Genomic DNA, 27,675 nt, shown 5'->3' on the forward strand with positions numbered 1-27,675 from the left:
CTAACCACTGAACAATACAGGTTAAAGTTCAGGGATACCAAAAGGGCACACAATCAAGACTGGGTGGACTTTGTTGACTGTTCTGGTAAGGCTCTGGAAGGTTAGTTATTGGGCAGTAAAGTGTGTGACTTCATAGGATTGTACGATCTGATAATGAGGGAGCAGATTCTTAATAACTATCAAAATCAGCTGTTGCACCAGTACCTGGTAGACTCTGATCTGACCTCCCCCCAAGAATTGGAAAAGAAGGCAGACAAATGGGTCAGAACCAGGGTGAGGCAGAAGGTACAGAACCAAGGTGGTGACCCAAAGAAGCAAGATTCTAAGAACTCTGACAAGGGTGGGGAGAAGGGTAAAGACCAGAAGTCCTCACAAGGTCCCCAAAAATCTTCATCAGGTGGGGATCCACAGTCCAACAAAGGGAAAGGCCAAAAGAAACCATTGTGCAAAGTCTGTAAGCAAAAGACACACTGGACCAGTGATTGCACCAAGTCCAAAGAGACTACTCCAGCCCCCACCAATGCCCCTAAGGCACCTGCTCCCCCTAGTGCAGTTACAATTGGTGGTGGGAATACACAAGCCAAGGGTATCGTAGGGTTGACCCTGGGTACTGAGTTGGGCTCTGGCCTAGTCAGATAAACCACTCAGGCTGTTCTTGTCTGTGATGGGGGCATGGATATGACCCCCTCTGTGAGTCCCAGTAACTTGGGCAAGTACAGGCAACAGCCTTTAATCAATGGAGTACAGGCTTTGGGATTCAGGGACACAGGAGCAAGTGTCACTATGGTGACAAAAGATCTTGTGGATCCTGGGAAGATTATACTTGGTGAAATGTACCAAGTGACCAATGCTAGCAATGTCAGAACAGACCATTCTCTGGCAGTTGTTAACTTCTCCTGGGGAGGGGTAACTGGCCTTAAGAAGGTTGTGGTGAGTGCAGACCTACCAGTCGAATGCTTGCTTGGCAATGATCTAGAGACTTCAGCTTGAGCAGAAGTAGAGCTCAGGACTCATGCAGAAATGCTGGGCATCCCTGCAGATGTGTTTGCTGTGACCAGGTTACAGGCCAAAATGTCTGAAACTGAACAGGCCTTGGATTCTGGAAAAATTGACCAAGTGCCATCCAAGAGGAGGAGCAGAAGTTTTAAGGCAGAGCCTTTCCCCCTGACTCAGAAGGAAGATCAGTCTCTTGAGAGAGATGATCACGGTCCTGAAGAAGGAACTGTCCCAGAGGAGCTTGAGCCTGACCAGATTGAGTTCTTGGGGACAGGGGGCCCTTCCAGGGCAGTTCTGAGCAAGGAGCAGCAGAGCTGCCCCTCTCTTGAACCCCTCAGACAGCAAGCTGCTGCTGAGGCTGCTGGGAGTGCTAGCAGTACCCATAAGGTGTATTGGGATGATGGACTCCTGTACTCAGGGTATAGAGACCCCAAGCCTGGTGCCACCAGGAGGTTGGTTCTACCTCTGAAGTTCAGGGGCTTCCTATAGTCCCTAGCCCATGATATCCCTTTAGCAGGTCACCTGGGCCAGAACAAGACTTGGGACAGACTTGTCCCTCACTTTCACTGGCCCCACATGTCTGAAGACACAAAGGAGTTTTGTCGCTCCTGTGTAACCTGCCAAGTCAGTGGCAAAGCAGGTGGCACTACAAAGGCCCCTCTGATACCACTACCTGTGGTGGGGGTGCCCTTTGAAAGGGTAGGGATTGACATTGTTAGTCCCATGGATCCCCAAACAGCATCTTGGCACAGATTTATCCTGATGGTAGTGGATCATGCTACCAGGTACCCAGAAGCTATTCCCCTTCGGACCACTACAACACCTGTGGTGGCAAGGGCCCTGTTGGGAATTTTCTCAAGAGTGGGTTTCCTAAGGAGGTGGTATCAGACAGAGATACCAACTTCATGTCAGGTTACTTAAGGGCAATGTGGAAGGAGTGTGGAGTGACTTACAAGTTCACCACACCCTATCACCCACAATGCAATGGTTTGGTTGAAAGGTTCAACAAAATCTTAAAGGGCATGATTAACGGGCTCCCAGAAAAGCTTAGGCGAAGATGGGACATTCTCTTGCAGTGCCTTTTGTTTGCAGACAGGGAGGTGCCACAAAAGGGGGTTGGCTATAGCGCCTTTGAACTTTTGTTTGGTCACCCTGTCAGGGGTCCATTGTGTTTGGTGAAGGAAGAGTGGGAGTTACCTCTCAAGCCCCCAAAGCAAGACATAGTGGACTATGTACTTGGTCTCCGCTCCAGGATGGCTGAGTACATGAAAAAGGCAACTAAAAACCTTGATGCTAGCCAGGAACTACAAAAAGCCTGGCATGACCAAAAGGCTGTACTGACTGTTTAGCAGCCAGGACAGAAAGTGTGGGTGGTGAAGCCTGTGGCCCCAGCAGCTCTCCAAGACAAATGGAGTGGACCCCACACTGTTGTTGAACAGAAGGGAGAGGTTACCTACTTAGTAGACCTAGGAACTCCCCGGAGTCCCGACAGGGATCTCCATGTCAACAGGCTAAAGCCATATGTAGGCAGGGCTGACATGGGCTTGCTCATGGCTACTGATGAGGGACAGGAGGAAGAGAGTGACCCACTCCCTGACCTCCTCTCACAGAACCCTGATGATGGGTCAGTTGATGGTGTGGCCTTGGCAGGCAGCCTCACTGCCCAGCAGCAAACTGATTGCAGACAGGTGCTCAATCAGTTCAGAAACATGTTGTTTCTGACTCCAAGTCAGACCACCTGGTGCACTCATGAAGTGGACACTGGGGGCAGTCTGCCTATTAAAAATAAGATTTATAGGCAACCTGACCATGTCAGGGACTGTATCAGGACAGAAGTCCAGAAAATGTTGGATTTAGGAGTATTTGAACCCTCAGATAGCCCTTGGGCTAGTCCAGTGGTCCTTGTGCCAAAACCTCACACCAGTGGTGGGAAAAGAGAGATGAGGTTTTGTGTGGACTAAAGGGGTCTCAATGCAGTCACTAGGACTGATGCCCATCCAATTCCAAGGGCAGATGAGCGTATTGATACTTTGGCCTCAGCCAAGTACCTTAGCACGTTTGACTTGACAGCTGGCTACAGGCAGATCAGACTAGCTGATGATGCAAAGCCAAAAACAGCATTTTCGACCCGAAGTGGGGACTACCAATTTGTGGTGATGCCCTTTGGTTTGAAGAATGCACCTGCCACTTTCCAAAGGTTGTTGAATACAGTTCTCACAGGTCTGGAAGCCTACAGTACAGCTTATCTAGATGATATTGCTGTCTTTAGCTCCACCTGGGAGGATCACCTGGTCCACCTAAGGAATGTTTTGGAGGCCCTGCAAAAGGCAGGCATCACTATCAAGGCCACCAAGTGCCAGATAGGGCAGAGTCAGGTTGTGTACCTGGGCCACCTTGTAGGTGGAGGCCAGGTTCAACCACTGCAGAGCAAAATCCAGACCATCATGGACTGGGTTGCTCCAACCACCCAGACTCAGGCGAGGGCCTTCTTAGGCCTGACTGGGTACTATAGGAGATTTGTCAAGGTGTATGGATCAATAGCGACACCCCTGAATGATTTAACTTCTAAGAAAATGCCCAAAAAGGTTCATTGGACAGACCATGTGCACTGCTCCCATTCTACAGAGTCCTGATTACTCCAAGAAGTTCATTGTCCAAACAGATGCATCTGAATTGGGGGTAGGGGCTGTACTGTCCCAATTAAATGATGAAGGTCAGGATCAGCCAGTAGCTTTCATAAGCAGAAGGCTGACCCCTAGAGAGAAACGTTGGTCAGCCATTGAGAGGGAGGCCTTTGCTGTGGTTTGGGCTCTGAAGAAGTTGAGGCCATACTTGTTTGGTACTCACTTCCTTGATCAGACACATCACAAGCCCCTCTTATGGCTAAAACCCCAAACTACTTAGGTGGTCCATTTCCCTACAGGGGATGGACTTTGCAGTGGAACATATACCTGGGAGTAACCATGCCAATGCAGATGGACTCTCTAGGTATTTCCACTTCGAACATGAAGACTCAACTGGTCAAGGTTAGTTTAATGTCCCTGCATTTGGGGGTGGGGGGTTGTGTAGGAGAGTAGGATCTGCTTCACATGGGTACCCCCACTTTTTGCTAGTGTTTCAATGTTTTTTTTACCTTAGTCTGGCTGTGGCCCTGCTAATCAGGACCCCAGCCTAGCTGCTTCCTCTCTAAAATGGTTTCCATGTACATTAGGTACATTCCTAATTGGATTCTGGAGTGCCTTATAAGCCACTAGTATATGGTATACTATGTTCCTAGGGCATAGGTACCTCAGAGGCCTACCAGGGGCTGAAGCATGAATTAAGCTACCCCTGGGAAGCACTCCAAAATTACACCTCAGGTCTGCTACTGCAACCTGGGTAAGGTGGTGCCTGCACCCCTTACTGTGGTATAGGCTACCTATATCACTACCATTGCACACACATATAAAACCTATAAGTCACTCCTATGGCCGGCCTTAACAATCCTGAAGGCAGAGTGCTTGGTTTTTATGTGAGAGGGTGCCCCTGCATGAGCAGAGCCCCTCTGCAGTGTTCGGAGTACCTCCTCTGATGCTGTTTGTGGTGCAGCCTGACCATATACTCTTAAGTGCATTATAACCTCACAGTAAATGCTAACTTTGGACTGGCTGCACGGAAACATGTTGTGTTTGGTGTCAACCACTTTGGAATCCTACCCCTCTGTCAGTTCTGGCGGCGGGGGTATCATTCCACCCTTCTAGAGGGAGAGACATGTTCACACTGGTCTACCCGGTAAAGACTTTCTAAAGCCCTGGCATCACAAAATAGATGCCACTGCCACATACACGGGTCTGGCCTCCTGCTGCTGACCGCAACTAGGTTTCCTGCCCCAGGGTGGTGGTAACCACCTCCCCAGACAGGCAGATGTGTATTGGGGCTGGGCGGGAGCTCTCTCTGGTGCTTTGAAGTCCTGCACTGGGGGCACACTTGGTGTCCCTGTGCATAGTCCAGTTCAAACCGGTTGCAGGATGCGGGTTACAGCGTTTGAATCACAGCGTTGGAATTGTCGGACTGAATGGCGTGATTCCACTTATATTTCCACTAAAAGACGTTACGGAGACAGAAGGGACAAGAAGCAAACGACCTTTGACTTCAACCAGTATATAAAGGCATCGAACTGGAATAATTAACATAGAGCTGCCCCTGCAGAGGGACCTGCTCAGATTCTTGACAGATAGACTGTTTCCCCGTCCTGACGAAGCCAAATAATTGGAGGCTGAAACGCGAACGCGTCGACATACTGATTATCGAGGAGTCCACAGATTGGGGTGACTCAGAAATTAGTTTTTTGGCGCATTTCAAATAACAGGATAGGAGTAACACCTTGGACGCCAAGAGGACTACCTCTAAATGTACAACTGTGAATAAGAAGTGTACATAGGTGTAATAATAGTTAGGGGAATTTTTAAAAAAAAACTCTTTTCTTGAATTTTTTTGTACATATGAGATTTTTGTATATTGTGGTGTATATAAGATGTACATATGTTGTATGAATCTGTAAATTGAGATTGTTGTGTGATGAATTTTGTTGTATTTGTAATTGGATATATTATGAGTTAAGTACGCTGATGTATACGAAGAGTTATCCGCTTCTGAAATTTAATTTTCGAAAGGTTTGACAAAAAAGAAAATATATTGCCGAGGAAATTTATTGTTTCTTGTGTATAAATAAATAAGAGATTTATCCCTCTACGCCGTTTTTCTCTATATATACTAGATGTGTCTATACCCAGGCTTGGGAGGGTGATTTGGGTATACCCCATAGTGCTTTGTTTACTGCCACAGACACGGGTCTGGCCTCCTGCTGCTGACCGCAACTCCGGCAGGAGAGGCCTGGACAATAGGTTTCCTGCCCCAGGGTGGTGTTAACCACCTCCCCAGACAGGCAGATGTGTATTGGGGGCACACTTGGTGTCCCTGTGCATAGTCCAGTTCAAACCGGTTGCAGGGGCTACCTGCCCCTGCTCTGGCACGAAACTGGAGAAAGGTAATGAGTGTAACCACCCCTCTTTCCAAACCCTCCCATAGGTGGGTCCCCAGAGTATGTCCAACCCCCTAACTTTGTATAAGTATGGGAACCCAGTCCTTGAGACTTTAGATTACCCTGGACGAAACTCTGCAACATATATCCTGGACTTTCTATTTTCGCTAGAAGACTGAAGAAATCTCGCTTGGGGTCAAGGAGTGACTCCCCTGCTTGGCAGGCACCAAAGAAGCAACTGTCCGGTCTGCAACTCTGAAGCTCCCGCCAAATGCCGAAGTCATTGCATCACCAGATGTGGATTTCCAGACTTCCCCGAGGCTACTCTGAGTCCACAGCAAAGCTGAGGCCCGTGGCTATCGTGGGTGACGTGGAACCGTGACCCCTGGACACCGTGATCTTTTGCTGGTCCATCATCTTCCTGGTCATCTTTGAAGTTGTGCTTTGGGCTCTGAGTAGCCCCAGCCTTGAGCATCTCCTGCACCGAAGATCTCTGGTCTCCACTCCACGAGTGACCCGTGGGCCAGTTTCAAGTGCGACCGCTTGAGGCTCCTTTGCGATCGCTACCCCGTTGACTAGTGGGTCCCCATGAAGTCAACTCCTCTTCTGATTGGGCTTTCCTGATTGCTCCAGACATTCCCCAACTTACCCTTGCTGGGTGAGTCCCCCAGACCTTGCTGGTCTGCACCGACGTCCTTTTTCTATTTTCACATGACTTGCCTTTGCCAAGGCTTTTTCGGTTCATCCGGGTCGTTAACTCCACAGCACTTGACAGACTTTGTGGGACAGCTCGAATCCAGCTCCTGGTTGTCATCGACGCCTCCTGGACCTCATGGCTGAAGAGTTAAAACACCCATCAACTCACCTGAAGCACCCGACATCTGTGGGCATTGGACTATCGTGCCCCTGGTCACTGGTGAGTGACCCAGACTCTATTCCCCTCTGCTTTCAGGTTCCTTCCATCCTCAATCCAGGCTTGGATCCCTTTGGACACTTCTCTTCTTCACAGCAGCAGCACTTCTTTGCTAGCTTCCATTGAAAACAGCGACGCGACCCGACACCAAAAGACACCTATGCACCCGGCTTCCCTGGGTGAGGTAACTCGAGTACTCCAGTGGTCCCGTGTGTGTTGGCCCTAGACACCTCTAAGTCCAAAAGGGTTCACTTGTAGTCATCCTCTAAGTTTCCTTAAACTCTTAATTTCCAACCGCGACATTCCCCATGGAAGTTAACGGTGATTCGTGGTTGTGTTCTCACACTGCACGCATCCCCTGTGGGTCCCCTGTGTCACTACCTTGGGTGGTTCCTTGTGGTCCAAGCACTTCTATAGGCTCTAGGCCTTGTGTCTAGTTCAGTCGTGGTACCACTTTATTGGTATATGGTTTGGTATGACCCTAGGGCCCAAACATGTATTTGTGCTTTTACTGTTCAATACTGACTTGTAACTTAAGTACTTCAAACTCTAGCCTCATAAAGAGACTAGAGGGGTGTGTTTTATCTTAAATACATATATTTTAAATATATAGCTGGTGTGGTTGTCCTTTCATTTGGTCATTCAAGAGATTATAGACTGGTAAAACAAGCTGCTTTACATTCCTTCAAGATTTAGCCTGAAGTCTGCTCTCCATAGCTACCACTAGGATAGCTTTCAATAAAGGTTGTCTTTAACCTATCATCATAAGGGGTTGTTTGGACTGCTACATGGTGCCCACTATAACTAGTGGACAGCATATATCAGGCCAACTTCTCACACCATCCCACTGCTGATAGGTTCAAGTCCAAACTTGAACTCTTATGGGAAAGGGATCTAGCTCAGTAATTCTCCTTCCAGGTTTGGGACTCTATCTGGTCTAAAATACATACCGTTTCCCGCTCTGCCAGCACCATACAGACTTTATACTTCTTTTATAACAGACTTTTTTTTACTCCTTCTGATTTACATAAATTCAAGTTACTCGAATCCAAAAATGTTGGTCCTGCTCATATGTTGGTAGTGATTTTCTTCATATGTTTTTTCATTGCCCGTTAGTTAAATCCCTTTGGTCTCACATCTGGTCAAAACTAAATGACATTTTAGCCATAGACTATCCTTTTGAGATTGTTCATATTTTTTTGGGCGGTTCCTCACCTATATGGAATGTTCAATGTAATATACGTAAATTTATAGATCTATATATAGCCATTTCTTTTCAGATAATCACAACCAACTGGAAAGATACTTCAAAGATTTCATATAGTGCCTGGTGGAACCTGTTATTTCATCATCATAGGCTTGATCGTGCCTTTGCTACCACAGTACCTTTACTGATCAAAAAAGACTTGTTATGGTTACCTTTAACTGACTTCCTTTCTAGACATGTTCATTGAACTTTACCTTTTCCCCCTTTATATTTTCTATTGTGATTATTACTTAGTATTTCACTTTTATTTGATTATGGAAATTTATGATATTGAATTTGCATTTCAGGTTGCCCTTCTTTTCTTCCTCCCCCTCTCTCTCTCTCCTTCTCTCCCTCCCTCCCTCCCACAAAACAAAATACCTTTAAAAGCTTTTTTCCTTGATATAGTTTCTAAATCCCTTTTTGGGATTCCATTGCATTTTGTTAATTTTAATATTCTCTTACCTTCTTTCATTGCCATATGTTTTTGTGATTATGTTTTACTATGTCTATCTTATTCAATAAAGCTTTCTAAACTAAATATAAGTGTTCTGCATGCAAAGACATGATGTGATCATACACTTGAGCGCACTTGTCCAATATATGATACTCTTTCATTTCCGATTACTTGTGTTTGTCACACATAAGAATTAGTTTGTAGGTGAAGTGAACAATGAGTACATACTACTTAAAACAGTGAGGTTAAAATGAAGGAGCTTTGAATCTATGCATGAGTGGTATTTGTAAATGTCAGAGCATACATCATACTGTCCTCGGGGAGTGTGTGATGTAAAACAATTTAACAACTTGAAATTCCAACATCTGTATGTTAGTAGATTACTATACAAAAGAGATTAAAATCATTTAGTTTTACTTAAATCTGAAGGAAGCTTATACATGACCATTCCTATGCTGTGAAATTTATGATAATAATAACACGTAGCCATTTTGTGTAGTATGGTTGATTTTGAAGTAGCATTATTTCTTCATTATGTATTAATTTGTTATTTACCAATATAAGCAGCATTTATGATTCAGTAATATAAGTATATGATGACATCTTGATTCCAAACATAAAAACATATAAGCACACTAAAAACATCTGATGTAAATGTTAACAATTTGTTCATGTGGAAAAAAATAATTAATTAAATCTTCTTTTCTATACCTAGCACCTTCTGGAGATTCATTTTCACTATGTTATGTTCAAAAGTAGTCATGACGTCTTCATCAGCCACAGCTTTGATAAATATGCTATTTTTTATTTTCAAGGGACCCTTTCACAGCAACGTTATGTAATGTGCAGCAGACAAAAATCATCTTATACACATATAGGGTTTTTACAGAATTCGACTGCCAGACAAATCTAGAATCTGAATCTGGATGTCAGCATGCCAAATGGCTGGTTAATTATGCATGTCCTAAGGTGAGAAGCATTATATGCTTCTTCTGATGGTGTTTTTGGTTTATAAAATAAGGGCCTGAGAGCATATCGCATTTCACCGATAATGTATGAGTAAGAAAGTTACAAGCGTTACATGTAAAGTATTTGGACAAATATATCTCTAATTAAAAAATGAAATATTGCTTATGTTATCATGCTTGAATATTTTTGGTAGAATATACTAAAATAGACTTACCAACCACTAATCCATCTCCATATATTGCAGTTTCAAATTATTGCATAATAGCATAATGACGAAAAGCATGTACAATTATAGAATATGTATGATTCAGATTTCTATGAATAGCAGGTTTGGAAGCACGTTAACATGCAAATAGTCAATTGCACACAGGACATGTGGAAATTGAGCAATTGGGTAAAATCATCACTTTACTTGTCCCAGATCCTGTCCCGATTTAGGAAATTACAGGTGTTGTGGCGTTATTTTAATTATACCTTCCAAAACATTTAGGGGCCGATTCTGATCCGGGTCGGAAAGCACTCTGACCGAGCTGGATCCGGAGTGTTTTCCGACCGAGCCGGAGTCCTGCAGTCCGACCGAGCGAGTACGATGCGGCCGTATGCTGCCGGACTCGGTTCGGTCGGACTCCCATAGAAGTCAATGGGAGCCGGTCGTACGACGCGTACATGGGCTCCCATTGACTGAATGGGTACGTTGTGTACGAGTGCACCCCATACAGTGGGTACACGTCGGTGCCATCCGCACCGTACATGCCTGTGTTGGGGAGACCCATGGGTCTCCCCCTGTGTCCGAGTCGTAGGGCTTCGGGTGACAGGGGGGCCAACGCGGACCCCCAAATGCAACCACCTGGACGATTTGCGAGCCGGACACTCCGGCTCGCACAGGCTGTCCGACGCGTGCATCGTACTGGCTCAGGTGTGAATCGCATCCATTGCATGCCACGGTTATCTTACGACCGAGACGTACGGAGCGGTTCGGACCCGGAAACGACTCGGTCGGTGAATTTCATGTAGCTCGCATCGTACTTGCTCGCTCGTACAAGCTGTACGAGTCAGCCGGAAAACACGCGTACGGCTTGTAGTTTTTCCGGCCGGATCGCGTTCGGTGTCCTTCCTACCCGGATCGGAATCGGCCCTTCAGTAGAAATTAAGAGAGAGCACTGTGAGACACATCAACCAATGAAGCACAAGTATTCCGAAATGAGCAAGAAGTTATAGTACTGCCAGTATTTTCATGAGGTGGTATGCCAAGCGCTCTTCCAGTTTTAGTCTCAAGCGATGAACCAATTTGATGTAAATGAGTTATTATCAGGTCCCTGGTGAGCGTAAGTTTTTTAATTACCCCTTCTTTCCTTATCTGCAGGGGCGCCGTCAATCCCCCGCTTTAGCAGCTAGCTACAGTGGGGGTTTGTTTTTTCATGGGCCTCTTATGTCTGCAACTCAGCAGACAAAGGATCATAATTAACAAAAAAAAGGATGGGAGGGTGAGTGAGTGAAAGGATGGATGGATGTGTGAGTGAAATGGCGGATGAGTGGGTGAGTAAAGGGGTGGATGAATAGATGCATGGATATATGAGTGAAAGGATGGATGATAAATGTAAAAGGGTAAATGAATGGATGGATGAATGGATGGGTTGAAAGGGTGGATGGATGGATAAGTGAAAGGAGGGATGAGTGGATGGATGGATGAGTAAAAGGATGAAAGAGGGATGAGTGAAAGAATGAATGAATGAGTGAAAGTGAGGACAGATGAATGGCTGGATGCAGCTAAAGACATGAATCCAGATCATATCTGTGAGTCATAAATTCTGATCTCAAATTGACACTAATCCAACAGAAAATCCTCTGGAGATTGCCATGGATAACCAAAGAACCTGCAAAAATACAACTGATAGATTCCGATACATGCGGGATATGTGGCTGCACAAGCTGTCAGATGATAACACCAGCTCAGAAAGGCAAATTTGAACATATATGGAAAGATATATTGGGAATGAATACTTAGGGGTCTATTACGATGAAGTTCAGAAAGCATGCCGACCGAATCGGTCCGGGAATACTTTCTGACCAAATCGGATTGGGGGAGTCCGACCGACTGATTACGATTGTTTCAAATATGATTCGGTTAGACTCCCATTGGCTTCAATGATAGCCTGTGTTATACAGAGGCTCCCATTGAAGAAACGGTTGGCTGGGGAAAATCGTGCACCCATGGTGCCTGCCACACTGTGCATGGTTGCAGAGAGGGGTCCCTTGGGTACCCCCATGGGCCCCATTCGGAAAGCTCCGGGTGAAGAGGGACCTGCTATGGGCTCCCAAAGTCAGATTCCGACAGTTGATACGTGCCCGAACAACCGATTGGGAAAGGCTGTACGAATCTGACATCGTTATCACTCGGTCGGAAGCGCAAACCATTGACCTGTACTAGCTGGCACCGAACAACTCGTTTCCTCCGAATGCCAATCAGGACTGACTCAGAAAGTCTGAATGCTTTCTGAACATCGTAATCGGTCATTCAGAAAGCTTTCCGAATAGGTTGGAAAGACAGCTTCTGAATTGGATTTGGCAGACCCAAATCCAATTCTGAGCCTTTCCAACCGACCTCGTAATCGACCCCTTAGTGTTGTACAATATATAGAAATGTGTTTAATCATCCAGGGGCATCGTCAAACCACCCCCCCTGCTTTAGCAGATACAGCGGGAGAGGGGTTCTTGATAGGCCTCTTCTATCTGCAACTTAGCAGACAAAGGCTCATAATTAATCTGAAAGGGTGGGAAGATAAGTGAGTTAAAGGATCGATGGATGTGTGAGTGAGTAAAAAGATGTGTGGGTGGGTGAGTGAAGGGATGGATGGAGGGATGCATGGATGAATGAGTGAAAGGATGGATGATGAATTAAAGGGTAAATCAATGGATAGATGGATGGATGTGAAGAACCGGGCTTTTAAAGCCCAGCGGCGCAGGGTACGCCTGAAATCTTCTGAGTTCGCCTTCCAAATTACAGAGACACGGAACACTCTGTCTGGCATAGGAACTTCAATTTATTAGCTGCAGCTAAGTACAGTTGTCCTAGAAGTACATCGGTGGTAGGTTCTCAGGAGACTGCCACTTCAATCTGTGGCTCACAGTCTTTTGTAGCGCTTGAATCCCCTAAAGCCACACCCCCCACAAGGTGCAATAAAAATGCAAATCATCCACAAGAACATGTACAAGATACAGGATAATGGGTAATAGAAATTCCTTCCCTAAGGTCGTGTTCTCTACCCGACCCTATAGGTCAGGTGGCATAGCCATTCCTAGGTTGAATTAATTTACGACAGGACGTGCTTGCGTGTTGAAGATGGTGATTCGTAAAACAACTGGAGAGGCCGAGAACGGTCACCAAGGGTCAATAGATGGTTATCTGGGGAATTAGTTGCTTTGAGCCGGGTCTCAGAATGGACTTAGCTCGGGGAAACAGGAAAGGTCGTGTAATATGTGCAACAGTATAGAACGTGAAAGAAACGCTATGAATGTTGAAGGGGCCTGAGTGAGGGCAACAGCGTGGTGGTGTTACAAGCAAAGACGAGCCATATTTTGAATTTCCTCAGACCCTCCTTTTGCCATTACTCAGGCAAAGAAACCAGAGGCTGGTGTTAATCTGAATCAACTTCAATAGCCATGAAATCTACAAGCTGTTGTTGCAGCATTATCTTTGTGTTTGCTGCTTTCTGTGATACCAGATTTGGAACACACAGGGTGGCGCAGAGTCCGCATATAGCTGGACCACATTGTAGGCAAAGGCAACATGAGAAGAGAATAGCCAAAGTCGCTCCGACAAAGGTAAGAATCTTCCATCCCCATGTAAACAGTAGTCCCCCAAACCATCCCATCAGAGACCAATTCCCTTCATCCTGGTGAACGGACTCAGCGATCTTATGTAGCTTAGAGATGGCTTGGTATACTGTAAGGGCGTTGTCTGGAATAAAAATGCATCAGCTAGATCCGATCAATCTGCATACGCCCCCACGGTCAGCAAGGATGATATCTAATACCATCCTATTCTGAAGCGTGACAAGGCGGTCAGCAGCGAGTTCTGCAGTGATGTTACTCAAAGCTCCAGCTGTTTCATTGACAGTGGCTTCTACAACTCGAATTAGTTGCCTTATGTCTCTACTGTTGGCTATTGAGCCCCAGAATGGAATGAGTCCATTCAAGACATCCCCGACTTCTTGTCCTGACGTATCCTGGCCAGACACCACCCCTCTTTTCTGTAAATGATGCTTGGCATCTGCTATATATGTAGGGGGCAACAACCAAGCGATGTAACAAGTGCCTCTCCAATTACCTGGTAGAGAAGTGTAAGCCTTATTTCCGCACACAAAGTATGTGTTACATGAGGGAACCATGCGAGGCCAATCTGTCCCATTTAAGGTCACAATATGTTGGCAAGTGCTTGTACCTTTATAGTCTAACCCTCCTTTCCTAATACAGAATGGTGCTTGTCCAGGTACCACTAGAAAAGTTTGCCCTTTTCGAGAGGTTCTATTAGAGGGCAGAAAATACAAATCCGTAGATTTGGTTTGGCGATTTGCATATTCTAACTTCTCACTATCCGTCCCATATATCCTTTTTCTGTCTCGCCAACATAAATGGTATAGATGTACTCCCAAGCTCCTTACTTCTCGTGTATCCCCATCTCCAGAAAAGACCCAACTGGTGCTCAGTTCCCACCATTCACTACAAGAGCCATTAAATGAAAAAGGAAGGGTAATGTATGGCATTCCAGTATTCACTGAACTTGGCAGAAGACCACAAACCCAACAGTTCGTCGCATTAGTGGCCAATTGATGTTGGTGTAGCATGGAAACAAATGTGTTGTTGCGGAATTCACTCCTTCTTGACTCAACATGAGGTGGTAGAGTGCCATGTGTATGCATTTCAACCGTAACTTTGGGAGTAGGCTGTGTAAAAATTACGTGTAGTCCCCATCCTATACAAGACAATACAATACATATCAAAATCAATATTATTAAAACCACTATAAAATGATTATGCAATAATTTACAATGCTTCATGCTCATTGTTTGTATTTTGTCCATTCCCATGTTAACAGTCATTTCCAGCTCTAAATATTGCCCGTGACGGGAGGTTGCTTCACTCAGCTGTGATTGTCTGTAGTTCTTTATACTTTCCTACAAGTCCCACAGGCCTAGAGCCACATTTGGGTCACAATTCTGAGACTTACGATCACGGCCCTGCAATCATGTGGAAATCGGGATAAAGACAAAAATCAATGAAGCACTATTGAGGTATTTTGTTCAGTCTGGGTTTCAAATCGTACCTCTGGGAACCAGGTACAGTTTGTTCTTGGAAAAGGAGCTGTGGTTTAGTAGTGTCCAATTTCACTGCCGGTGGTATTGCTGTCTGGAGGGCCTTGTCGTCGTCTTGTCCTGCTCCGGCAAAGTCTAGGCGTGCATCACTGAATAGTCCAAATTTTTGTGTTCTTCCGGATTCAGAGTCACTAATTTGTTGATAAACCCATTGATCATAAGGCAATGGTAGGGGCACTTTCTTGCAATGTACCCCATGTACCCAGTTCTTTTTGCCGACCACCTTTACTGCAGTACGCATCGTCAGGAGCATCTGACGGGGTTCTCTGAAGCGAGGTTCCAAGTTCTTTGACCTCTGGAAGTTTTTGACACAGACCCAGTCTCCCGGCCGTATGGTGTGACCAGGATCCGTCGAAGCCTGGGGCAAAGTATCACAAAGTAAACCTGTTGATGAAGGACACGTAACTTAGTGGTTAGATCATGTAAATAGTCAATCAATAATGGATGCTCTATCTCGGAGTATTTCTTTGGCCTTGGGACTCCCCAAACATTTGCAGGAATGGGTGGTTGTTCTGGTGGATAAGAGAGCCAAGGGAAAGGCATCAGGCCAGGCAAGACCCGTGCTGGCTTGTATTTTCGCCAGCTTAAGCTTAAGGGTGCCATTATAGCATTCCACCAAACCTGCTGACTGAGGATGGTTCGCTGCGTGGAATTTTTGCTGAATGCCAAGGCCTGCACATACTTTCTGCATGATCTGACCCACAAACTCACTTCCGTTGTCACTCCAGATAACTCTTGGTAACCCAAATCTTGGCAGAAACTCCTTCAAAAGGACTTTTGCCGTGGATAGAGCAGTATTATCTTTCAGGGGATAGGCCTCTACCCATCGGGAGAAGGCACATACCACAACAAGAACGTACTTCAGATTGTTACTTCGTTCCATGTGGATGTAATCTATTTGTAAAACCTCAAAAGGGTAAGTTGGGGGAGCAAAGTGTCCTGCTGGTGTTGGTGTTCCCTTCCCCGGGTTATGCATTAAGCATACAATACAATGCTTAACCAGATTGTCTGCACATTTAGGGATCCCCACATTCTTCCATACCGGAGCCAGAAACTTGCATATACCTTTAGCGCATAAGCATCTGGTAACAACCAGCGTTGATGTTCTGACAAGTCTGTCCAGCACCCTGTCACATCCAATCTTCCTATACTTTCTTTCCACGTACTTAATTCTTTCTCTGTGGCCTCTGCCTGGATCATTTTCACACTGTCCACAGTATTCTCACACATCCCCCCTTGTGCAACCCATCTAGCAGAGCCCACAACATGCATGCGGCTTGTAGTGTCTCTAGCTGTCTCTTTTGCTATGTGGTCTGTGAAAGCGTTTCCTTGACCTACATCATCAGTGATCTTCTTATGTGCACTACACTTCACAATCGCTATCTGAGTGGGCAAGGTGAGTGATTCAAGGAGGTCATTTACCAATTGGCCATGCTGTATCTTAGTGCCATGGGATGTGAGGAAATCTCTTTCCTTCCACAGGCGGCCAAAACTATGGGCCACTCCAAACGCATACTGACTATCAGTATACACATTCACCCTTTTCCCTTCAGCCAACACACAAGCTCTAGTCAGTGCTATCAATTCAGCTGCCTGGGCTGAGTTATGTATAATACGCGCTGTTTCTACAATAGTGTATAAGGTAGTGACTGCATAGGCTGAGGTCGTTTCACCATTGGGAAGCTTAAAACAAGAACCGTCCACCCATAAGGTCCCATCCGGGTCCGGGAGTGGAGTATCCTTTAAATCAACTCTGACTTTTGTCTCTTCCTCCGTGCAGAGGAAGCAGACTGGCGAATGGAAACTGCCGCTGCTGCTGTAGCCCTCAAACAGCTAGGTAATGCCTTGGCCACTGGATCTAACGTGGCCGAAAAATAGGCACAGGGGCGTTGCTTGTCCCCAAATCGCTGCGTTAAAACTGATAACGCGCAACCTTCATTCTCATGAACATAGAGTGTGAAAGGCTTACTGTAATCAGGAGTACCTAACACAGGGGCAGAGCACAAGGCAGTGAGCAAATCCGTGAAACTTTTCTGACATTCCGCAGTCCATGGAAGCGGGTGTGGTGTATCTTTAAGAGTAAGTGCCAACAAGGGCTTTGCCAGGAGGGAAAAATTGGGGATCCATTGTCTACAATAAGAGGTAATACCTAAAAAGGCACGCACCTCTCTTTGCGTACATGGAATAGGCATTTGGGCAATTGCTTGGATACGTTCTGGGGTCAATCGCCGTCCCTCCTTTAACAAGAGATGACCTAGGTAGGTAACCTCTTGGCAACAATATTGCAATTTTGATGGTGAAACTTTGTGGTTGTGGTCAGATAAGTGGCGTAGCAGTGACATGGTAGCCTTTTCACAAGTGTCTTCAGAATCTGCTGCCACCAACAGGTCATCCACATATTGAATGAGAGTGGCCCCTTGTGGTAAACACAAAGTATCTAGCTGTGATTTCAATGCTTGACTATAAATGGAGGGGCTCTCGCAATAGCCTTGAGGAGCTCGCTTGAACCGGAAGCTTCGGCCTGCTAAGGAAAAGCCAAAAATATCCCTACTTTCCTCAGCAATAGGAATGCTGAAGAAAGCATTTTTGAGGTCAATGACGGAAAACCAGGAAGCTGAGGCTGGTATCATCGTCAGCAGGGCATTAATATCCGGGACAACGGGGAATTGAGGTATCACAATCTTGTTGACCTCTCTGAGATCAATCACAAAACGGTAGACAGGTGGTTGAGAAGGGTTGGTTCGTTTAAAAACAGGCAGAACAGGGCTATTACATACATTTCCCCTAGTCTCTTCAACCACATCGTTTTGTACCAAATCATGAACTATAGTCAAAAGAGCTTTCTCGCCATCACTGGAAATTTTATACTGTGGAATGCGAGGAAATTTAGTATTAGGCTTGAGTGTTACAATGTAGGGAGGAATCCGCAGGAGGCCCACATCATTGGGGCCGGTGGCCCAGAGGGTGGCTGGAAGAGATTGTAATTCAGGGGGAAGCTGATCTTTAGACAAGTACATCGGTGAGGCCAATTTCTTACCTAAGGTAAGACGTACACCAGAAGGGGAACAGTGTAATGTTGCATACAATCTCTTCAGTAAATCTAAGCCCAACAAATTTTCACCACAACCAGTCGTTAAAAGGAGCGGGGCCTCCAATTTGTAAGGACCTATTGAAATGGGCAAAGGGCATGAAACTGGGTTTTGAACTGGGGCGCCAGAAAAACCTACAGAAACATTTGTACAGCCAGACAAAGGTGCCCCAGGGAGTTTAGAGTGAATCATAGAGCTCTTTGTTGCACCAGTGTCTAATAGGAATGGCTCTGTAACACCTAGTGCTTCCACATCAACATAAGGCCCACTCTGGTCCACTGGAACTGATACTACTCCCTTACTTTGTCCATGGCTGTCCTAGTTAGGTTGGGAATTCTGACTCTCATCCTCAGTATAGTAATCACTGTTGTAATAGTTGGTAGACTGAACATTTTGCTGATCAAAATAATTAGTGGAGTTTCCAGGGGGCATGGAAAGTTGGTTATTAGGTGGCGTACCTCGACCTCTACCTCTTGGTGCTAACTGATAACCACTCTGGCCTCATGACGCGGGAATACCGCTCGTGCGCTGTAACAGAACCGGGCAATCATACTTTAAATGGCCTTCTTCCTTACAGTTAGCGCATTGATTTTGGCCCAGTGGGGGTCGGTGAACGAAAGGCCCAGCCCTCTGCGACTGTCTCTGGTATGGTGGAGACGGCTGATATTCACGTTGGGCAGGCTCAGGAGGATAAGCCTGTTGCAAAAGAACTCTTGTTTTCAACTCTTTGGTCTTTTTATCAAGTTTCTCTCTTTCTTCTTTATCCCTATTTTCATAATACTGGGCAGTAGCCAATATCTGAGACGAAGAGGAGACCGCCCACGCGTTTTCGGAATTCTTCAACTTATTAGATATTTCCGGAACCAAATTAGACACAAATTTGTCTACAAACAATCGTTGGCCACCTTCCGTGCTCATATACTGACCACTATGATCGATGAACGTCTCCTCGAAACGAGTGAAGAAATCAGAGACGTTTTCATCCGCTTTCTGCCTACAAGCTGCTAACTTATCCCAATTAACTCGCAGAGGGGGCATCATAGTCTTCAGTAAGGTAATGATCCTAGCTGGGAGTTCTGTAATTAGAGGTTCAGGTTTGGCACCACCCACTTGGAGTCTGTCCGCGGCAAGTATGGCAGCCCAATCACCCCCCAGTTCCCCTACATGGTCCTCCTTCCGAATCCTAGCCCATAACGGTTGTGGAACCACATTACCCATTAGCATGTCTATATCAGCCAAATTAATGATACATGCATCGACAGTTTGAGACAACTCTTTGTAGTACCCTGCAGGATTTTTACGGGGGTCCGGTAACGACTGTTTAAGGGCCAATACCTCAGATCGTTTCCACGGAACGTGTACCCACACGCGTTGAAAGTGAGCAGGTATAAGAGAATTAGCACCCTGGGCTGCAACCTCCTCTCACCACACTGGGGAAACCTCTCTCATGGGATAGTGCTTTAATTTTCGCCTGACGGAGGAATCGCTTTTCGGCAAGGACCGGCAGGCAAGCATCGTTCTAAAAGTGACAAGCATTCCTACCGCGTCCTCGACCTCTGCACCCACAATCAGTCCTCTATCAAACTCAGCCTGTACATCAAGCAGGCCCCGAGGGGCTCGTCCCAAACCCATATCCTCCCACTTTTGACTTAAAATTTCACACATAGCATCAAAAACATATCTCTGCGTTGGTGCCTCCCACTGCCGAAAGGTGACCATAATATCTTGCACACTATACTGGGGGCCATTCGTGATCCACCTTCGGGCTTGAAGGTCTAGCACTTCCCGTTCCTCCGGACCTGGTAGCTGACTACGAGTTTGTCTACGAGGAGGAACCGGGGTAATTTGAAATGTCCCGAAGAGAGGGGACAAAAGGCCAGAAACGGTATCGATCATTCGCCTCCGAGCAGAGGGAGAATTCGTCATTAGAACAGGAGACAGAATATTAGGCGGAGCAGAAGAGGAAGGAATATTTACAGAGGGAGCCGAAGGTAAGGGAGAGCTCGGCAATGCCGGAGAACACTGTGGTGGGGGTGCAGGAACCGGTTGGGGAGCGACAGGTGGGACAAAAGGCAGAAAAGGTGGGGCAGGTGCTAACAATAAAGGTGCATTCGCTCCGGGGGCAGGCGGTAATCCAAAAGGTACATTAGCTCCCTGCACATAGGGCCGGGGTAATCTCAACAGATGGGACATTAAAGAATCCTTCTCAGGGTCCACATTTTTCTCCATAGGGGAAGTTGGCAACACTGGATAACATCTATCTACCGCCATACGATGTTGCCTATCTGAGACCTCAATCGCATGATCGGTTTCGTTATTTTTAAACTGTTGCGCAGCTTGCAAAATAGACATATCCCTCCTATCCCTTTTTGCTTGTTTTATTTATTTCTGTTTGGCCTCCTTCCGCCATAGGCGAAAAGAGTCAAACATAGCCGGCCGGGCTTTTCGCTTAAACAAAGTGTTCTCCAAATTATCTAAAATATTGAGCTCATCATAACTGCCGTTCTGTGGCCATCTTAAAACACCATCTGTTCTAGTATAGCGAACCCACGCCTCATTAAAAGCTATGGGGCCAATACCATGTTTAGATTATACTTTATAAGTGGGAGTTCCGGCCGAAGGAATTGGACAAGAATCCTCCAGTCGGGAAGCCCTATCGCGATTACAACCAAACCAATTTCCAAATTTACTGAAACCAGGCATCGCTGCAACACTAGTTTCTGTACAAACTTCAAGGGGTTTAAATAGTCACTTTATCGTACACAAACTGCACTCACCCCTCGGTTTCGGCTTTTGCAAAAGTCGAACAAAACAAAACAAAGACAAAGGAGTGGCCACTATACTTAACTTATCCAAGTGTTTCCGTACGCCAACAGAGGTCCGTCTGATGTCTCGCTATACCAAGTACAAAGGGAGCCAAAGCTTGGCCGCAGTCAGGGCAGCAGGTCTTTTCAGCCGTTGGGAGGGAGAAGCCACACGGTAAAAAACCTTTGGTCCACTTACGACATGCAGGGGTCGATCACGTGGTGCGCGTCCTCCATGATTTCCTTGCGGGGCTCCTCACGATCCTCGGGCTGGACCCACGTCCTCTGAAGCGGCCTCACAGAGGGCACCAAATTGAAGAACCAGGCTTTTAAAGCCCAGCGTACGCCTGAAATCTTCTGAGTTCGCCTTCCAAATTACAGAGACACGGAACACTCTGTCTGGCATAGGAACTTCAATTTATTAGCTGCAGCTAAGTACAGTTGTCCTAGAAGTACATCGGTGGTAGGTTCTCAGGAGACTGTCACTTCAATCTGTGGCTCACAGCCTTTTGTAGCGCTTGAATCCCCTAAAGCAACAACCCCCACAAGGTGCAATAAAAATACAAAACATCCACAAGAAAACATTCTTTGTACAAGATACAGGATAATGGGTAATAGAAATTCCTTCCCTAAGGTCGTGTTCTCTACCCGACCCTATAGGTCAGGTGGCATAGCCATTCCTAGGTTGAATTAATTTACGACAGGACGTGTTTGCGTGTTGAAGACTGTGATTCGTAAAACAACTGGAGAGGCCGAGAACGGTCACAAAGGGTCAATAGATGGTTATCTGGGGAATTAGGTGCTTCGAGCCGGGTCTCAGAATGGACTTAGCTCGGGGAAACAGGAAAGGTCGTGTAATATGTGCAACAGTATAGAACGTGAAAGAAACGCTATGAATGTTGAAGGGGCCTGAGTGAGGGCAACATCGTGGTGGTGTTACAAGCAAAGACGAGCCATATTTTGAATTTCCTCAGATGGAGTGGAAAGCTAGATGGATGTGTGAATTAAAAAGGCGGACAGATGACAGATGGATGGATAGATGGAAGAATGAGGGAAAGAATGGATGATGAGTGAAAGACATAATACATAACATAAAATGTGTATTTGTAAAGTGCAAGTTCGCCCATATTGGAGCTGAATAACAGATGTTTATTGTTGCCCAAATCAATGCTACTCATTTTATTGATCTCAGAAGGATGAAAGGCTGAGTAGACCCACCGGGGTTTGAACCTGTGACCAAGAGGCCGAAAAATGGCCCCAACAGCGGACACATTAATCCACCCGGCAAAGGGAAATGGAGGGTAGAGGGGTGTTGGATGAAAGAGTGAATGGACAGTTGAGTGAAAGGGTGAATGGATGGATGGATAAGTGGAAAAGTGTATGGATGAGTGAGTGAAAGGATGTAAGGATGAGTGAAAGGGTGCATGAATGAGTGTGTGAAAGGATGCATCAATGTATGGATGAGTGAAAGGGTAAATGGATGGATGAGTGGATGGAAGGGTCAAAGGGTGGATGGATGAGCGTAAGGAGAAATGTCTAAGTGAAAGGGTGGATAGATGGATGAGTGAAAGGGAGCATGGATGTACGGAGTGAAAGGATGGATGGATGAACGAAAGGATGGTAGAATGACTGAAAGGATGGTTGGCTTGATGAAGGGGATGGATAATTGAAATGATGGATAATTGAGTGAATGAAAGGATGGATATGTTTGATGGATAGGTTTGAAGATAGATGGATAGGTATGATTATGGATGGGTGGTCGGATGGACGGAATGGTGGCAGACGGAATATTAGATGAAAGACTGAATGGATGACAGAATGTGAAGGTGAAATAGTGGAAATCAGTGGGTGGATGGAAGGATGAAAAGATGACTGGATAGATGCTTGGATGGAAGAGACAAGCAAGCTGTTCTGGGGAGGGTTACAATGACTTGCTTCGCTTGCTTGGTCCCTTGAGAACTTTAGTTTAAAGTGCGGGGTAATTACATTTTCAGGCTACTCCCTTGCTCATCTGAAACAGAGATATTACCTGCTTGTAGATTCTTTCCTTCCTGTGTGTTCTTTTCTTTGCTAAGGCAACTACTTGCTGATGCTGTTGGACAGTAACAATCTCTTTGGTTGTTGCTACAGACTCTAGTTATATGTTGTGCTTCTGATGGTGGATGTTCCAGTGAATAGCCCAATGTTTTGCTCCTGTTTTGAACCTGTTCCACTTATTCACGCAATACTCTTTTGCGCTGCTTTGAGTCACTCTGCATGACTTTTGTAAATGCATGTAGAACAGGTTTTGGTATTTTTTTGTGTGGGTAATGCTCTAATACACCCACAAAGCATACATGAATTCTATTTCAGCACAGAAAAACTTAAACTAATTTCTACAGAACTACACCTAGTTGAAAATGTGTGCAGGAGTATGCACCACTTTGTGTCACACGAGCACCAGGTCTAAATATTTTTATAAATTGCCCCAAAGAATCCCCATTATGTTAAATTTAGCCCAAGGCTCATTCCAAAGGCAAGGCCTCAGTTACCACACTCATCAAGATGGTAAGTAGTCTCCCAGCACTTCTCCACCAAAAAAAGTAAAATTGATATTAGAGTTGAGCTTCACAATGGGGCAACTGGAAAGAACCATAAAATAACTTTACTATTGCATGCTCATGTAAGAGGCTCAACCAAGAGACCCTCCTGGAGATGATAAAATTGTATCATTTAGAATATGTATTTTCACCAGAGAGAGAATGAAAAGTAAAATGATTTGTATGCCCAGGTATGGCCTTGCAAAGATAACTTGTCATACACAAATTACTGAAGGCATAGGAGTCAAGAATGAAGGGCTGTCTTATTAAGGTTTGGGCTACCACACATCCCTATATCTGTTCTGGTCTCTGAAAATGTATGTAGTATTGATTTTAGAAGGACAGAAACCTTCACCAACTAAAAGTGGCAGGCCTCATCACCGGGTTCCACACCATGACATTTTTTTGTGTGTTTTTCTTGGTAAATGGTGGGTTTCAATTAAAGCTCTTTAGAAGAGTTAGAAAAAGTCGATACTATGCTGTTTTGTGACATACCTCTCTTCTCACTTCTGTGGATGTGTGAAACACCTTTCACAAATCTTCCTGCATGTAAAACTGTAGGTGAGACCATAAGTAACAAGCATTGGCAAAGCTAATAGTTCTTATCGATGTGAGCTATTGACTTTTGTCAATGGTTTTAGTCATGTTGCACAGCAATATGGCTGCTGTGAAGCTTGACGGAAAGTTTAAACAAGCATTTGCAATGCAATAGGTCTCGCATTATGGAATGTTTGAGCTATTGGCTTGGCTAATAATAATGCAACGCCAATAGATCAAACTTCTAGTAATGCAACACCTATTGCATTTGCGATCACTTACGCGATAGCAAGGCAAGACCTAAAAACGTGAGCTGGCAAAGAAATTAAGGAAGAAATTGAGTAACAGGAAAGGAGAAGGCAAGAGTGGTGCAAAGAGAAAGAAGTAAGAGTAAAAGTTAAAGCTAGGGAGAATGGGAGTAGTCTGTGAAAGGGACAGAAGAAAACATAAAAATAATTGTGGGTAAAGAGAGAAATGCTATGAGTGGCAGGTGTGGCAGAGATTAACAGGATGGACAAAACAAGGGATACGGACCGAAAAGGGGGGGGGGGGAATATCATATCATATCATATCAAAGGAAATTTATATAGCGCAACATATCACTCAAAAGAGTCTCATGGCGCTGCAGACTGCTCAAGAGGGCAAAGACCAGACTAAATAACATATAGCCAGGTTTTCAACTGTTTACGAAAACTACCATGTTCTTTTATGGTGCGTAGATGGAAAGGTAGTTTATTCCAGAGAGCCGGTGCAAGAAAGGAAAATGAACGGCCTCCTTGTCTAGCGGTGTTTATTCTCAGCGGAGTTAGTAATACCGCGTCACTAGAACGTAACCTTCTAGCCGGCTGATACCATTGCAATTTTTTCGCCAGTACTTTGGGCCGATTCCATAAATAGACTTATGTGTAAGACACAATACTTTGAAATGGATTCGTTTTTTAATCGGGAGCCAGTGGAGCGTATTCAGACAGGCCACCGATGATGATCTGTATGGACGGTCCAGGACCAGTCTCGCAGCAGTGTTCTGTAGAACCTGGAGTTTGTCCAAGAGGTCTTCATTTATGGATAACAGTAGAGCGTTACCATAATCTATTCTATTTGTAATCAGTCCTTGCGTCAGGGGTTTACGCGCCTCCACGGGGAGCCATCTAAAAACCTTTCTGAGACTGCGCATGACGCTGAAGCAGGTCCCTATAACGTGCTTAACATGGTTGCGCATGGATAGGCAGTCATCCATCTGAAAGCCTAAATTTCGGACTGTTTTCTTTGGAACAGGGCATATTCCGAGCTCGGAAGGCCACCAGTCCTGTGACCAATAATTACTGGCTTTTCCAAAAAGCACAATCTCTGATTTGGCCCCATTTAGCTGAAGATGGTTTGATCTCATCCAATTGTCAACACAGATGAGACAGTCCTTAAAATGCTTTTTTGTGTCACTTGGGTCGGGGCCGAAAGTGACCAGAATCTGCGTGTCGTCCGCATAGGATATGACATCAAACCCGTGCGATCTAATTACTTCAGCCAAAGGGGTCATATAAAGGTTAAAAAGAGTCGGGCTTAAAATTGAACCCTGAGGAACTCCCATTTTCATTGGCTTCGCACTGGAAACGAAGTTTCCCAGCTGGACAGCAGTGGTGCGCTCGGATAGGTAACTGATGAACCACCTCAAAGCATTTCCCCTGACACCAACCTCCCACAATCTTTGCTCAAGAATCTTATGGGAGATGGTGTCGAAAGCCGCAGAAAGGTCGAGCAGGACAAGCACAGCAGATTGGTGTTTATCAAGAGTCAATCTGATATTGTCTACTTCGACCAATGCCGTTTCTGTGCTATGTGCTGCCCGGAAACCGGACTGAGAGGGGTCCAGAAGTTCGTACCTCTCCAGATGGTCCACCAGCTGCCGATTTATAATGGATTCCAGTGCTTTTCCAAAAAATGGGAGTAGTGAAATGGGACGATAATTCAAAAGTACCTTAGGGTCCGCTGTTGGTTTCTTTAAAATTGGTCTGACACTAGCTACCTTCCAAACAGAAGGGAACACCGCGTCAGCCAAAGATTGGTTAAAAAGTGCAATCAGACTGTCGAGGACGGTGGGTGCAATTAAGGAGAAGTATTTGGCAGGGATAACGTCAGCCGGGGAGCCGGACTTTATTTTCTGCATAGCAGAAATAACAGTTTTTTGATCGCATTCTATAAAATTGGCTAGGAGGCCCGATGGATTGGATAAGAAACAGGGTCGTTCCGTTAGATGACTGCCGTTGGATATAGGGGGAAAAGTTTTTTGAATAGTCATAACTTTTTCTTCAAAGAAATTTGACAACGAATCCGCCCAATCTTGAGACACAGGTATAATGGGTGGGCTTGTGGAGGTTGTGAAATCTTTTAGAATGTGAAAAAGTTCTCTAGAAGAGTTCTCTGCCCTAGTTATTCGGTTCAACAAATAGGATTTTTTTCCCTGTTTTATTTCATTCATGTACAGGTGGTGCAGTTTTTTATAACTTTCCTCATTTGCGGGGCTTCTGTATTTCCGCCATAATCTTTCGGCCCTTCTACATAGGTTTTTAGCAATTTTTAATTGATCAGTAAACCAGGGGGCTGTTTTTGCCTTTGGATTAGCCTTTTTAAAAGGGGCAATTTTATCAAGAGTGGCCAGAATGTCTTCATTCAAATTTAATGCTCTTAGATTAGTGTCGATTTCTGCAGCTTTATGGTTTACGCCAAAGTATTTTTGGAAAAGATGAGGAGTAATCTTACTCCATGACCTGCGTAGAACAGTTTCGTTTTCCAAATTATTTTCCCCTATTAAGACCGTGGGGATGATAAATTTCAGTAGGTAATGATCGGTCCATATCAGTGCTTCTGGAGGTTCCATAACAATATCAGGTATATTCGTGAACAGAAGGTCTAGTGTATGCCCCGCATGGTGAGTAGAACCATCAACCAGCTGTGCAAGACCTAGCGAACTCATATTTGTAATTAGTTTTTCCGTATCAGGGTTTAATAATACCTCTGCATGGTGATTAAAATCGCCAATCAGGAGAAAGTTATCCGAGGCTAATACGTGTGGAGCTATAAACTCCAGTATTTGGTTGGAGAAATTGGCTTTAACACCAGGAGGTCGATAGACCAGAGCCGCTCTCCAGGTACCATTTAAGGGACCACTAATCTTAACGGCGCATATTTCCATCTGAGCATTCACTATATTGTCCAGAATTGTGATTTCTAAGGTGTCTTTGTGAGCTATTAATATACCACCCCCTCTTTTTCCTTTTCTGTCAACTCGGATGATTTTATATTTTGAGGGAAAGGCGACATAAATGTCAGGGCCAGAATCTGCATGAAGCCAGGTTTCAGTGATGAAACACAAGTCAGGGTCATTAGAACCCAATATATCCCATATCTCAGTTGAATGTTTAGGAATAGAGCGGGCATTTAGGTAGATCGCCTTGAGAAGGGGGTTTTGTTTGCCACAGCAATAAGGTCGTTTTGGGGTCCTGCAACAAAGAGGTGCAGAAGAGCGCCATATGTCCTGAACCTTAGATGGATCAATTTCCCATGTGCCAGTAAAGCTGCCTGCATAGGGATGTAGGTCTTTAATCTCTTGGCTTGTATATTGGATAAGACCCATATTTCTAACAGCGCACTACAATAACAGAAATAGGGCACTAGGACAAGAATAGTAGGGCGCTGATA

This window comes from Triturus cristatus, chromosome 2_1 (genome assembly GCF_964204655.1).
Source record: "Triturus cristatus chromosome 2_1, aTriCri1.1, whole genome shotgun sequence".
Taxonomy (NCBI): Eukaryota; Metazoa; Chordata; class Amphibia; order Caudata; family Salamandridae; genus Triturus; species Triturus cristatus.